The sequence below is a fragment of the Sciurus carolinensis genome, chromosome 11 (genome assembly GCF_902686445.1).
Source record: "Sciurus carolinensis chromosome 11, mSciCar1.2, whole genome shotgun sequence".
Classification (NCBI taxonomy): Eukaryota; Metazoa; Chordata; class Mammalia; order Rodentia; family Sciuridae; genus Sciurus; species Sciurus carolinensis.
Genome location: NC_062223.1, coordinates 35307549 through 35321258, shown reverse-complemented (window position 1 = coordinate 35321258; position 13710 = coordinate 35307549).

Sequence of the window (13710 nt, the reverse complement as noted above, 5' to 3'; positions counted from 1 at the left end):
GTCTGTACGAGCTCAGCTCTTGGGAAGGCAGAGAAGGCGAGAACACCAAGCTCCAGGGCTAAATCAGAGTCCCCCTCCCCAGATAAAGGAGAGTTCGCCTCGCGGGATGCATTTTCTGAAAGAGTAAAAAGGTCCCTAAAATCTGCACGGGAGATGGAGCAAAAGAAAAAGGTCGGGGGGATTTTCCTCCTGCCTCTCACCTGGGGCCGTCTGTGGAGCGATAGCTCTACTGAAGGAAAGGCAGAAGAGCCACGTCAGATTAAAAATAGCTTCACCCTGTGTCCCTTCAATTCCTCTTTTGTCTTTTTGCTACTTACACCCCCCTCCTCTCCCCAGCCAGAAAGCCCTTCTTCCTCCAAAAGCCTAACGCTTTACCAGCTTTGGGAGAGAGGTGACCTAAGCGAAGCCAACTTGCACAGAAGGGGTTGAGCAACAGCAGCGCAGGCTGCCGGGGGTTCCTGTGCCCCCAGCCCCTTCACCTCCCCAACGGAGGCTAGGTGCGGGGCTGGGGCTCCAGGGCCCAGGCGCACCCGCCCGAAGTCGGGGTCGTGCTGCACCAGAGCGAGCCCTCGCCTTGCCTGCCTCAGCCAGGCAACTGTTGCTGCCTGGAAGAAGCTAGCTGCTGCTGCTGCTGCTGCTGCTGCCCAGGCAGCTGCTGGGCGGCTGTGCGCTTGGGGCTGAGGCTGCTCACTTTTCATTGGGGCTGGGGGCTTGCGCAGAGGGGTTCTCTCCTTCCCGTGGGATGGGAGCAAAAGACCCCTTCCCCTTTTCTTTCTCAATAAGTGAAAATCGGTGGCTTTGAGGTGGCTTCTTGAGTCTTTTCCTTCCCTCCTTAGGGTGGTTATGTCAGTCTGAGGCTAGTGGGAGCTGATCCCCCCTTTCTCCCCAATTTGCCTTTGCCAAGGTTGAAAGGCAAGTGGGGGGGGGTAGTTATCTCTTTGAGTCCTTAGACTGCTAATGCACACCCCCTCCTGGAAAAAGCCGCCTCATCCAGTGAGCCAGGGGCCTGATGGAAACTTCCAGGCACTTGCTTCTGTTGCCAGCCTCTGGAGGTCACAGAGGAGATGGGGTACCCCTCCTCAGGACCCCTTCCCACCCCAACCTACTTCTCCCTGGGGGTGGGTGGACTGCTGAGAAAACCACTGGGGAAACCTGGTCCCCTTGGCCCAGCCAGTTAGCATAACTGCTGCCTGTGTTCAACACCACCACCAGTCATTTTCTCTAGAGCTGAGTGTGAAAGCCACGCAGGGCCCTGCTAGGCTGTCCTCTTTCTGCCTGTCCTCTTCTCAGGCCCACTGTGGCTGCTCTCTGTGTGTGCTGTTCCCCCTCTGCCTCCCCTCACCCCACTCCCCAAATTTGGACCAGTTTTTTTTCTCTTTGTCTGAGCCTGTTGTCCCTTCTGCCCTCTTTCCAGGACCTGTGGTTGCCTTAAGTGCTTCTGTCTCCAGTTGGAGGCAAAAGCAGGAATTGATTTGAAGACTCTAGGCAGACTTGCTGCCATCTCAGACCAGGACCCTCCTCTTTTGTTGCAGGAACTTTTCAAACTGGAGGGCTTTGTCACTTCTCTGAAAAGTTCTCCTCTCGCATCAGCGCCCCCTGACTTGATAGCTCTTGGCCCATCACCCCCTCTGCCTTTTCTCCTCCCTTCAGTCTCCTGTGCCTGAATTTCCTACCAAATGCCCCCCCTCCCACGCTCTCCCCTTCACCTTCTAAGCCAGCAAGGTAACTCTGCCCATCTTTTTGCACTTTCAGGTGGTCAAACCTGTCCTAACACCCAGAGGTCTACAAAGGGAGGATACCTGGGAAATCACAGAAGCTGAAGAGTACGGAGGAATTAGCTCAGGAGTCCCTGGTGAGTACAGCCCCTTTGCCTGGGCAGCTCAAGGGGCCTCCCCACACATTCCCTACCTGTTGGTGAGACACAGGGAAGCCAGCGATCTAGCATTTGAGGACAGTTCTGGAAGGTTCAGCCCTTGTCAAACTAAGGCAGCCATCACAGAAGTTATGAGGAAGTTCTGCACTATCCAGGCCCACTTCCTGTTCTGTCCCTTACACAGGACTTGGCCTTAGATGCTCCAAAACTCCCCCAACCCCAGTAGAGGGTCACAGACCTGACTCAGGGAGACCCACTGTTCCCCTTCCACCTCTACGTCCTGGGACATTTTTGGCCTCCCACGGAGGGGGGCAAAGATAAAGGGTGTTTTGCTGAGCTGAATTTCTCTGAAGATACCAAACTGTTGAGTTTTGTCTGTTCAGCATAGGATGGCTAAGGAAAGTTTTAGGTGATTGATTTTTTTTTTTTTTTTTTGAGGGGCAAGGCATTAAATTCTAAATACTTTTACATTTTCTGTTAACCAGCAAAATCCCTTGCTACAGAACTTTTGTTTAGCTGGATTTCTGAGCTTCAGAGTCATATTGTGATTCTCACTGGTGCCGGGGGTGGGGGTATGTGGTGTAGTTTAGACTTTGGCAGAGAATTTTGAAACTCCAGGGCTGTTAGATTTGTGAGAAAAGAAGAAACCGAGTTACCTTGCTAATTCTTGGATGTCATGTGAGTCAGATACAGGAAACTGCCAGAAATCTTACAGGGAAAGCCAGACTCGGGGCAGAACAGAAGTACAGTACACTGAAAACTTCAGATTATTATACCTCGAACTTATTTACTGTAGCAATTAAATGATTGCCATATGACTTTTTTTGGGCTTTTTGAACTTCAAGAATAGAACTCAAATAATAAGTAAATTAACTGGAATCCTGTTTAATTCTCACCCTGCAAAGTAAGGATGAGATTGTTGGCTGTACCTAACTTCTCTTAAGCCATTCTTCTGAATACAAGGATCTGAAATTTACAGCATCTGTTTGGGGCAATAGAGTCGTTGTTAATTCCAAGAGGTTAAGATATTCCCCTCCTCCCCTTAGTTGATATTTCAGTTGTGCTATGAGAAAAATTTAAGAAAATAATGTTGGGGAGGGGTGATTTTCTTGCCTGGAAGGGTAATCTCTTTTAATTATGTTTGAAAAATCCATTGATGGTTAAACTTCAAACTTCAATATAATATACAGTAAGACAAAACTGGAAAGAACTATAGACTATGTACATATAGCTAATTGCTTTGTTTTTTAAAATCAAAAATCAGGTTCAGAGAGATTAAGTGATTTTACCAAGGTCACACAGCTGGGGCTCTAACTCGCATTGCTTATTGTCTATTCTGGGTTCTTTTTTTATTCACTAACTATTTCCTATCACTACCAGATAACAGAGAAAAACCACATACACAATCTAGGTTGTTATAACAGAATCCCTTCCATTCAGGGTGCCAAAGTTCCAAGAAGAGTTTACAGAAAGTTTCTTCTGCTAGCAATCAGCATTCTGGGGCGTCTGTAGAAGGTTAGGTACTACTCTTGCTTCTCCCCCAGATATGGCCTAGACCTCAGGGCCTCCACGTTACCTTTTATCTGCTGAGGAAATCATTGGCACGAGAAATTTGCTGTGTCATAGAACCCCAGCGTTGGGCTCTTTCCGAACCTCTGCCAGTGTGGAGCTGCTCCATGGTCCCAGGTCCCTCTCCTTGGAGGGCAGTTTGATCTCCATCCTTCTTGCCTGCTGGGCTCAATGTGAGCTATCTAGAGGGTAGGAAAGCCCAGTTGGAATTCTCCCAGCACCTCCTTCAGGAGCCGGAAGGCCCCCCGGGAGCTTCCACACCACTGGAGGGCTGAGGCCTCTTCTTCCCTCAGGTACTGTTTTCTGGAATGCTCTAGGTCCTGTGCTGTAGACCTAGCTGCTTGACGTGGTCAGTGTTAAGATTCATTGCCAACCCCTGGTTCTAACTTCCCTCTTCCAGCTTCCTGCCGTTCCACCCATGATAGCCATGCAAACGCCCCATGAATGTTGCCCTCACTATGGGGGAATAGTGACAGTGCGGCGACCTCACAGAGAGGGAATTCTGGTGGCCTCTTTCATAGACTCTCCTGCCCTTTACTTCTCTTCCACTCCTTTGGGAGATGAACTTCGTATGTCCAAGTAGGAGATAAGATTCAGTTCTCTGCTTAAAAAGAAACAAATCTGGAGGAAGAAATAAGAAATGGGGTGAAAGAGATGAATAGATTAAAAAGCAAAACAAGAGAGAAACAGGAAAGAATTCGAGGAGCTAACTCCACCTGGTTCTGACCGCTTGGCTGTCTGAAAAGGCAACAGTACCCCTCTAGACCTGTTTCTCCATCTCTAAGTGCCATGCAGCTCAGACCTCTCCTATACGTGTATCTATTCAACAAATGTTGAATGTTTATGAACAAATGTTTACTGAGTCCGATACTATGTGTCAGGCCTTATTGTAGACATTGGAGATATAGAACCACCCTGGTCCTGCAGAATTTCAAAGAGGTGATCCATCTTTCAGATCAAGCATTCTTGACAAAGTTTGGCAGTTTGGTGGCGGGAAGAGAGGTTTATGTTGGAGCTGGACAGTCTAAGGTCACAAGATCAGGACTCCTAGCAAAGATGAATATCCTTGAGTGCTTTTGACCGCCAGGCAAAATCACAGCCAGGCAAGGCCAGGGATGACATGGCTTCTCAATGACCAGTCCAGTTCTGGTGCTGTGAGGTCGTAGACTAGCAGATCAAGGGGCTTTATGATAGGCAGTTCTGTTGAGGTCTTCAACACAGGAGAAAATAGGTCTTAAAGGCTCAAAATAGACAGAGGTCAGTGTGCAAAGGTGTCCCACGAGTTCTGAATCTTTCAGAGTGTTTTTCCTCCTCTACCTTCTATACCTCAGATTCTTCCTTGAAATGAGGAAGGCCTGAGCTTTTCGTCAGGCCAAGGGGGCATTTAGTTCTGGCTTTAGTACCAGGCAGACGCTAATGCAAGCTGTACTTTGTGGGGGATTGGATCCTTTTATTCCACACTCCCAGTGAGGATAGCCAGTGGAAGTCACCGCTGGGAGGTGATCCCAGAAACTAAGCAACCCACCTTTGAAAGGGCCCCGTGAGGATGTGGAATTGTGTCAGATTGCAGGACAGGGTCAAGGGCATTAAGAGCTATTTAAAGGAAGGGGCAGGCTGCTGCTGCTGAGGTTCGAGTACAGGAAAATCCATACAAACACAAACTGGTCCTTTTCATTTTCTCAATTTCCTCATCTGTAAAATGGGGCTAATGCGAACACCTCCACGGTGACATTCTGATGAGGACTAAATGAGACTGTGCCTGAGAGGGTTTTGGGACCAGTCAGTGCTCAGTAAATACTGGCTGTTATTATTATTGTTGTCGTTGTTGTTTTGCTGGGAATTTTTCCCTGGCACATGGAGCAATGTCACACAGGCTTAGATCATAGAATCAGCAGCCATAGGACCAGAGCTATTCCCAGAGTGACAGATAAAAGATAATCTTTTCTGGAAGCATCTGTCCATTTGCTCCATAGCCTGCCAGTGCTCAGGATTACCCGGCTGGGAGCAAATCAGAAGAGCTGAGAGAGAAATCTTTTTTCCTACTTTATGTGCCCCTACACAAAGATTATCTCTCTCTGGTTTCATTCCCCTTTAATTCTTTGCCTTCCTGATCTTCTAAAAAACATTTTGAATTTAATCACAATTGTTTTCGCAACTCTTTCTTCATCTTTTTTTTTTTTTTAACTTTTTGATCAGGAGGAAAAGGGATTCTCCTAAGATTCTTGCCATTCACCTTTTACTTTTAGCTCATATCTAATCCTAAATATTCAGTTTAGGCAATTTCCACCAGGGAAAGAATAAAGGAAAAATAGAAGGTCCAGAATAGGTAACACTCTTTGCTGTCGTAAATGACATTCTCTTTCTTTTTCATGCGTATTTTATTTTCCTTCTTTCCTTCTTCCAATCTCACTTTTCAGTGTTTTAAAAATCTTTTTATCTTTTCTTATGACCCCCCCATCTTCCCCCCAAAACTTTGTTCTCCTTTCAATGAACTTCACTTGTTCTAGCAGACAGTTTTTTTTTTTTTTCTTTAAGTCTTGGCTACAAACTGCAGTTGTAATTATAGGAAGAATCTGATGTGGTATCCATATTTTCTGGGTGATGCTAGAAAATAAAAAGGACCAGGGTCACCATTTGTACCCCAGGCTTTCCCAGTATAGCTGAGGCTATTCCAAAGGAAGGAAGAGATATTTTTTTTTTTTTAGGAAGTGATATTTTTGGTTTCATTTATTATATTTAATTTTCATAGAAACCAGAGCCTTCCCCATGTGCCTTTTCACTTTTTTTTTTTTAAGTTGTCCTGGGGATTGAACCCAGGGATGCTCTACCACTAAGATGCATCCCCTGCCTTTTTTTCCATTTTATTTTTGTATTTTAAGACAGGGTCTCATGAAGTTACCAAGGCTGGCCTCGAACTTGCAATCCTCCTTCCCCAGCCTCCTGAGTAGCCGGGATTGTAGTAGTGCACCTCCACACCTGGCTTCTTTTCTATTATCAAACTCACAGCAGCCTACCCATTACTTCTACTTGATGTCTTTCCTTTCTTTTTCTTTTAAAAAAATCATAAACAGAAGCTGAGGAGGGGGGCCACGTCAAACAGAGCCTAGAGGATGCTCTTGCCAATTCTTGCCTGCTGGCTTAAGAGGAGGAGGAGAGATTAGCTTAAGGAAGCAGTGGGCCCTAATAGTCAAGAGAATGGGCCCTGAAAACCAGTGAGACAGGTGCTGCCCTTGGAACCACATGCCCTTGAATAAATTATATCTCTGAATTGGTTTCCTCGCCAGTAAAATGAGGATATGGAAAATACTGATTTTGTAAGATTGTTGGCAAAGTGAAACGAGATGTCAGCAAGTGGCCTGTCCAGATCCTCGGGCTCACGGCACGCACTACACTGATGTTAACTATAAAGTTAAAACAGGTCCCTCGAAGCACAGATCTAGATGGAGTCCTGGAGTGGTGGCGTTCAGGGAGGAACGAGGAAGCAGCAAGGCGAATGTCAAGAAGTCAGGAGGAAGGAGAGGGGTCTAGAGTCAAGGGATCCCCATGAGTGTCTGGACCATACCGAGACTTTTCAGGAGTCGTGTTTGAGCTGAGCAAATGGTGATAGCGTCAGAGAGCTTGCTCAGCGCTTCCTGGCCTACATGTAGTAGATTTTGGTCAGTTCAATTGCAACAACTTAGTCCACATCAAACCTTTAATGAATCCACTGGCAATTACTTGGGTTAGCCCTGGAGTGGGAGTCGGGATCCCAGGGGCAACTCATGGGGATGGAATCCAGGACTTCAGACACACTAGAGGAGCCCTCTGTCCCCCACCCCTGTAACTCATCTTCAAGACCCAAATTTTAGGTTTGATTTAAAAAAAAAAATCAGGAGAAGAAATAGTTTAACCATTTGTTTCAAGTGGAAGGAATGATTTTTTTTTAATTTATTTTTATTTTATTTTTTTGGTAAGGGGTCGCCTTCCCCTTTTTGAAAGAGGGTAACAGGAGTATTTGGATCAGGTATAACAAAAAGAGCACAACCTACTAAAACCAACCATGGGGCAGGGTCTGTGAGCCAAAATGAAATTATCTGAAAAATCCGGTCATTCTGGGCTGATTAAGGGTCCGTAAGTAAATTGGCAGCCAATAAATTAGTTTAAAAGGAAGAGGTAAATTAAATATAGCCCTCTAAACATTACCCTTTAGGTTTCCACCAGTTCTGAACCTTAACACCATGTTTAAAGAAATAATATTTAAATAAAAGAGGAAAACAGTTTTCAGTCAGTGAATTTCTTTATGCCTAATTTTAAAAATATTTTAAAATACACGTAGGTAATAGAGCACAAAAACTCTCATTTATACTACAAATTTTAAAAGAGAAATCATTTTTATTGAGTTTCCTGAATTAGAATTTGTTCAATGTTTAAAAAACAAACATTTCTTTTAGACTGTTATATAAAGAGATATCTAACCTAGTGGTTTCCTGTATTTTCAGGTTTATAAAACTCATGAAATCATAGATATTCCTTCCCAAAATTATCCTTTAGGAAGTTTGTCCAGAAAAAAACCTGTCTCAAATAGTTTCATATAAAAAATATCTGCATTTAAACACGAAGCACTCATGAAAACAGTGGCTATCATTCCAAATAACAAATGACATTTAAAAAGTACAAATTTAAGCTTATTGGGGTTTTTTTGAGGATTAGCTGTTAGCTTTTGAATTTATTTTTTTAAATGATGCTATAGAATTCTGAGAGAAAGGAAAACCTTTTTAAAAGAAAAAAAACCCTTTTTAAATGAACTACATAATTGTTTTTTATTTTATAATTTAAAATCTTTTTTCTCAGTGAGTTACCTTTCAGTTAATCTGAGATTTAAAATGAAAATTTTATGTTTCCTTTTTTGTATATGCTTTTTTTTCTGAGTAGTTCATTGTACAACACTAAAAGCAGTTTATCCCAGTAAACATCATTATTTAACCAAACCTCAAAGACCTAAGAAGTTATTTTATTTAATACTATAAAATATTAACTTTTTATGTGACCCAAAGAAAATGTAACTTTCTATAGAGAGTTATGTGATAATTCATTAATATGATTATTTGAGGGAGATGTGCCACTTTCTATTTAAATTCATTCCTTCATTTAAAAATAAGGTTTCTTTAAAATTGTTTTTGTTAAAACTAGAAATATAGTTTTTGATCAAAATATTTTTCCAGATACAATTTTAAACTAAGCATTTTTACTAGCATAATTTTGAGAGTTTTTGTTTCAACACTGGATTGATTTCATCTTTATTTATGCTTTCTGTGTATGTTTGTAGATTATAAAGTTTATAGACCTTAATATAGCACATCAGAATAGGTTGTTATTTATAGTATTTTTAAAGGGATTTTACATAGCAAGAACCCTGGGTTCAATCCCCAGCACCACATAAAAAAAAAAAAAAAAAGAAAAAAGAAAAAAAGAAGAATTATGCATAAATAAATAGTAACTATTTACTGCTTGGTTTTTTGGCAAAAAAAAAATTGTTTTAAATGCAAGGGGGCCTTAATAAATTAAAATGATATTCTGACAGTTACTTGAGAAAACACTAAATTAGTGACGTTTGTGAAATTTTTCAGATATAATTTCAACAATTAAATTTTTTTGCAAGTTTAAGAACCCAGGTCCCAGAATTGCTCCAAATTAAAATTTTTCCCTAAATTTCCAAATGTTCATTGTTCTTCATACCTTGCATCGTGCTCACCCACCTGTTGCATATAAATGTGTTGTCTGCATTGGAAAAGAGAAGAGGACACCAGGCAATTAACATGATGAAATTAATTGTACATCCCTTACTTCTTTCTCACTGCCTGTCGTGAGCAGACAGGCCTTAGTTGGGGCACAGTCTTTCCATACACACACAGACACAAGTCTTTTTCCATTCTTCCTGTTAGCTATTAATATTTACCCTTATGGCAAAAATATGGCTTTACAGACTATTTTTTAAATGGAGGGAGGTTACTTGATAGAACTCAAAGTTCATGCCTGTTTATTCCTCTTCAAGGGGCTCAGGATTTTTTTTTTTCCCCACGTCACACACTTGTGGAGGCTAATGTACTTTGACGAGAGTAGAGGAGGGAGGTAATGACCATAGAAGATGTTCAGAGGGAGGTTACCAGCCAGGAAGTAACTCAGAGGTGACAGAGTAAGGTGAGATACAGGGAGCGCACTCCAACATTTTAGCTCAATGATATGATGAAGACTTTGAAATCCTATGCTGTATAGTTTGGGACTATGTGTTGTTAATTTTGGGTGGCTCTTTTACTTATACACGTGTGCGCTCTCTCTCTCTCTCTCACACACACACACTCACACACACACAGAGCAAAGATCCTAACCCCTTTTTATTACCTAGGTCGAACTTACCCATTTGTACCTGAAGGTAAACTAACATTAAAATAGTCCTGTGCTGGCCCAGGCTGGACAGTATACCAGAACATATAATCTCATTTAAAATTAAAGTGTAGCCTAAGTGCCATATAAACAAACTGAAAATTAATAATATTTTTTTTACATAGAATAGTGAGTACCCTCAAATCTGAACTAAACCTCAGAATCCCTTTTGCTGCCTTAAAAAGGCTGATTATTGAAATGTGCAATTATATCTGACAATGCTAAACCAAAATATCTTTAAATAAAATTGTAATCTCCAGCCTTCAATGTAGGGAAATCCCAACCCAGGAGAGACACTATCTAGAATAGTTTAGCATCAATATCATAAAAGCAACAACTACTACCTGCAGTTGTCAAATTTCTAAATCCTGTGAAAAGAGAAAGCAAGCTGATTTTTATCTTTGCAAACTACCCTGATATCCTTGGAAGGAAAGCAGTTGGTAATACAGTTATAATTTTCAATGTTACTATAACTTTAGTTATTTACTCTGATTTTATTAAAGTTATTGCTATTAAGCAAAAAAGGAAAGAAAGGCCAGAATAATTTTTAAAAAGAAAAATTACAATATAAAAAAAGGAAAGAAAAAATCTGATCATAAGTAATTAAATTGGAGGACTATTTTTGAAGTCAGTTTAAACATAAACATCAAATGAAATTCTGTCCCACTATTTTCTTACAGGAATGCATGTGCATAAGCCCATATTTTAATCACAAGAAATATTTTTAATTGATACATCAATTTTATTAAAACTCCCCTACTATTAAATTTGCTACCATATTTTGGTAAAGTGTACAAATTAGTAGTCTCTGGGGGGAAAAAAATGCCTTTTTTTTTTCAAACTAGCAACAAGATCGAGAGGGGAAAAGGTCAGTGCATCCTTCACCCTGTTAACTGAACTACCTGAGTCATAAAGACGATGAGCTTTTTAAAATCTTAATTACTCCATAATACACAATCCTTGAAAAAGTAGTAACCATTTTTATATGTCCTGGATTTAAAAAAAAAAAAAGTACAATTTAGGAGACTTCTTTCAGGAAAAAAAAAATGCTGACAATTTCTGGAAAAACAAAAACAAAAACAAAACAAGAAATTGGGTTAACTTTGCTTTATTAATACATTGCAATTTTGGAGGGAAATGTTCTTTTGGGGAAAATCCTCAGCAAATAGAAATATATATTTGATTTTAGGAAAAGCATTTAACACAGTGAAAAATACTCTTTAAAAAGATATGAGACTCTATTTTCTGAGGAAATTGAATCTTAAAAACATTTTATTGAACTCTCCTCAAATTTTTATTTACCAATTTGGTTTTCTTTTCCTTTTTCTTTTTTTTAAAAATTGTGTTGGTTTAACAACACTGATTTCTAAGCTGGACTGGCTCTCACAGTCTGGCTTTTAGTTAGTCCTTCTAGAAGCTGATGAACTGGGGTTCGGGGTGTAGCTCAGTGGTGGAACCCTGGCCTAGCACCCACCAGCCCTGGCCTCAGCCTACAGCCCTGCAAAATGAAAGTAACCAAACCAAACAAAACAAAAACCCAGGCAGATAAGAAATAAAGGGCTGATGAACTGCTGTCCATATGTAGCTGGATGGTCCCCTTTTAGAAGAGCCCTGTTTTCTGTGTTTGTATTAAAAATAGTTTACTCTGTAAAGTTTGTAAGTCACTGGTTTTTCTTTACCTTTTTCTTCTAAATATTTTCTCTTTCTTCAGAATTCCACATCATCCTGTCCCCACCTTGCCAAAAGAACCTGATCAAAATAAATTATTGTCTCCTCCCCACCTCCTTTTTCTTATTAAAAAAAAAAAAAAACAAACTTTCCTACAGAGTCAATAATAATTTTACTTATAGCAAACTACTAATCTTATATAGTCAGAACCATTGTCCTGATATCATTGTGGTTTTTCTACATTTGGGACCCCTTACTACATGGCTTTAGGTAAAGCAGTCTTGCTATCAGAGGTGCATTTGATATAAATCAATGCAGCCCCCCTTGTGGAGGGGAAGCCCTGCTGCCTCTTGGTTTTCCATGACAGCAAAGGGGTTGGAGGCTTCTGCATCCTTGAGCTCTGTGGAGGTCTGTGGTGGGTTTCACCAATATCCAGCTGAAAGTTCTCTGGTTTTTATGAGACCCGCTAGTGGAGTATATGTTACGATGGGGTTCACCTTGTATGTGAGTTGCGTCTTTTCACCCAAACTTGTCTGCCTGAGTGTTTACTTCAGTCTGATTGATAATGTTGAATTCAGATCAGCTAACGAGCAGTGTACTTTCATTGATTATCTGACTGGAATCAACTGTGGCGGGCTTCCTCTCCTGCAGAAGTTGACCTGGCCCTATTGAGTTAGTTGTTCGTGTATCTGGCAGAACATCTTCTGGCTGACTGGTCAGGTGTTAGGAGGAAATGAAGAGAACTTGCTCGTTCAAGTTGATCATTGGATTCCAAGATCTGTGGGTTTTAAAGTGATCCTTAACTGTAAGATTAGTGCATTTAAAATAAATCTTCACTGATTTCTTATTAGCAACAACAAAAAATAAATGGTAACCCCTAGTGGGGGATAAACAAGCAATGTTTTTGTTAGTTAGGTATTTGGGTAGAAACAATTTTTTCTTTTCCCTTTTTTTTTTAAAATCTGTTTTAGAAAAATAAATACCCTAGCCAGAAAATGATGTTTTGAACCCAGGATCTCACACATACTAGATAAGTGTTATGTCAGTAAGTTACACCGCAGCTCCAAAAAATAATATAATATAATATAATGTAATATAATATATTATAATATAATATATGCTGATGGATTGACAGCTTCCCATCTTCTCCCCTTGCACACAGAGAAAATTTTCACAGAACACACACACTGTCACATGCATGAGAGAGAATTTTGATCTCCTGCACTGTTGCCCTGTTAAATCTTCCATATCAGGAAGCTGGCCTGAAGAAAAAGCCGATCCCCAAGGCCTTTTTAAATGCTCTTGCAACATAGAATCCTAGGATTTTTAGAGAACGGTTAGAGACCTTCAAGACCATCCAGCCCAAACTCCCTGTTTTACACAAGGAAAATCTGAGGGAGCATAGAACCCACAGAAATAAGTGAGTTTGTGACTAGTCTGGGGTTAGGACCGTTGGGTCTGATGAGATCTGACGCCCAGCACAGTAGAGACTGGGTGTTGAGATTCTGGGTAGGGTGAACAAAGCAAGCAGAGAAGAAAGATGATGTTATTTTCTGACTAGGACTTTCTTCTAAAACAGACTTATCAAGACTAAATATCTGTCCCTCTTGTCTCTGTGCCACCCAGCAGGCTTGATCAGTCTAACTCTTTCTCATTTCTGCTATTGAGTCCCCAAAGGAGACACACTGTAGTGACCTCTTATCTGTAGAAGCTTGGGATTCAAACAGCCCCCTTCTCTTCCTGGACCAACACAGCCAACATGGATGATAGCCACACAGGACAAATCAGATGATGGCTAAGAAAGTACCTGGTACCCACATTAGATGTCCAATAAATGTCCATTCACTTACCACCTATAAGGACAGATTTCAATCGACAGATTTATACAGCCGTTAATTCAAGGCAAAATGAATCAGGTACTAAGTAGAGGTCAATGCAAGTACGGGGGTGCTGGAAGGAAGGAACGATGCTCAATTCTGAAGGCAGCACAGGGGCGGGGCGTCTGTGAGCTCGGCTTTGTCAGATGAGTGGGATTTTGATAGAAAGGTAATGAATAAAGGCATGCCTGGCTGTTGCGACACCACAATAAGGGCATGGAGTGGTGGGTGCACGGTACATACTGGAAATGTTGGGGAGCCTATTGCGCTTGCAGCATTGGGTGCAGGAACCGGTGGGGAAGA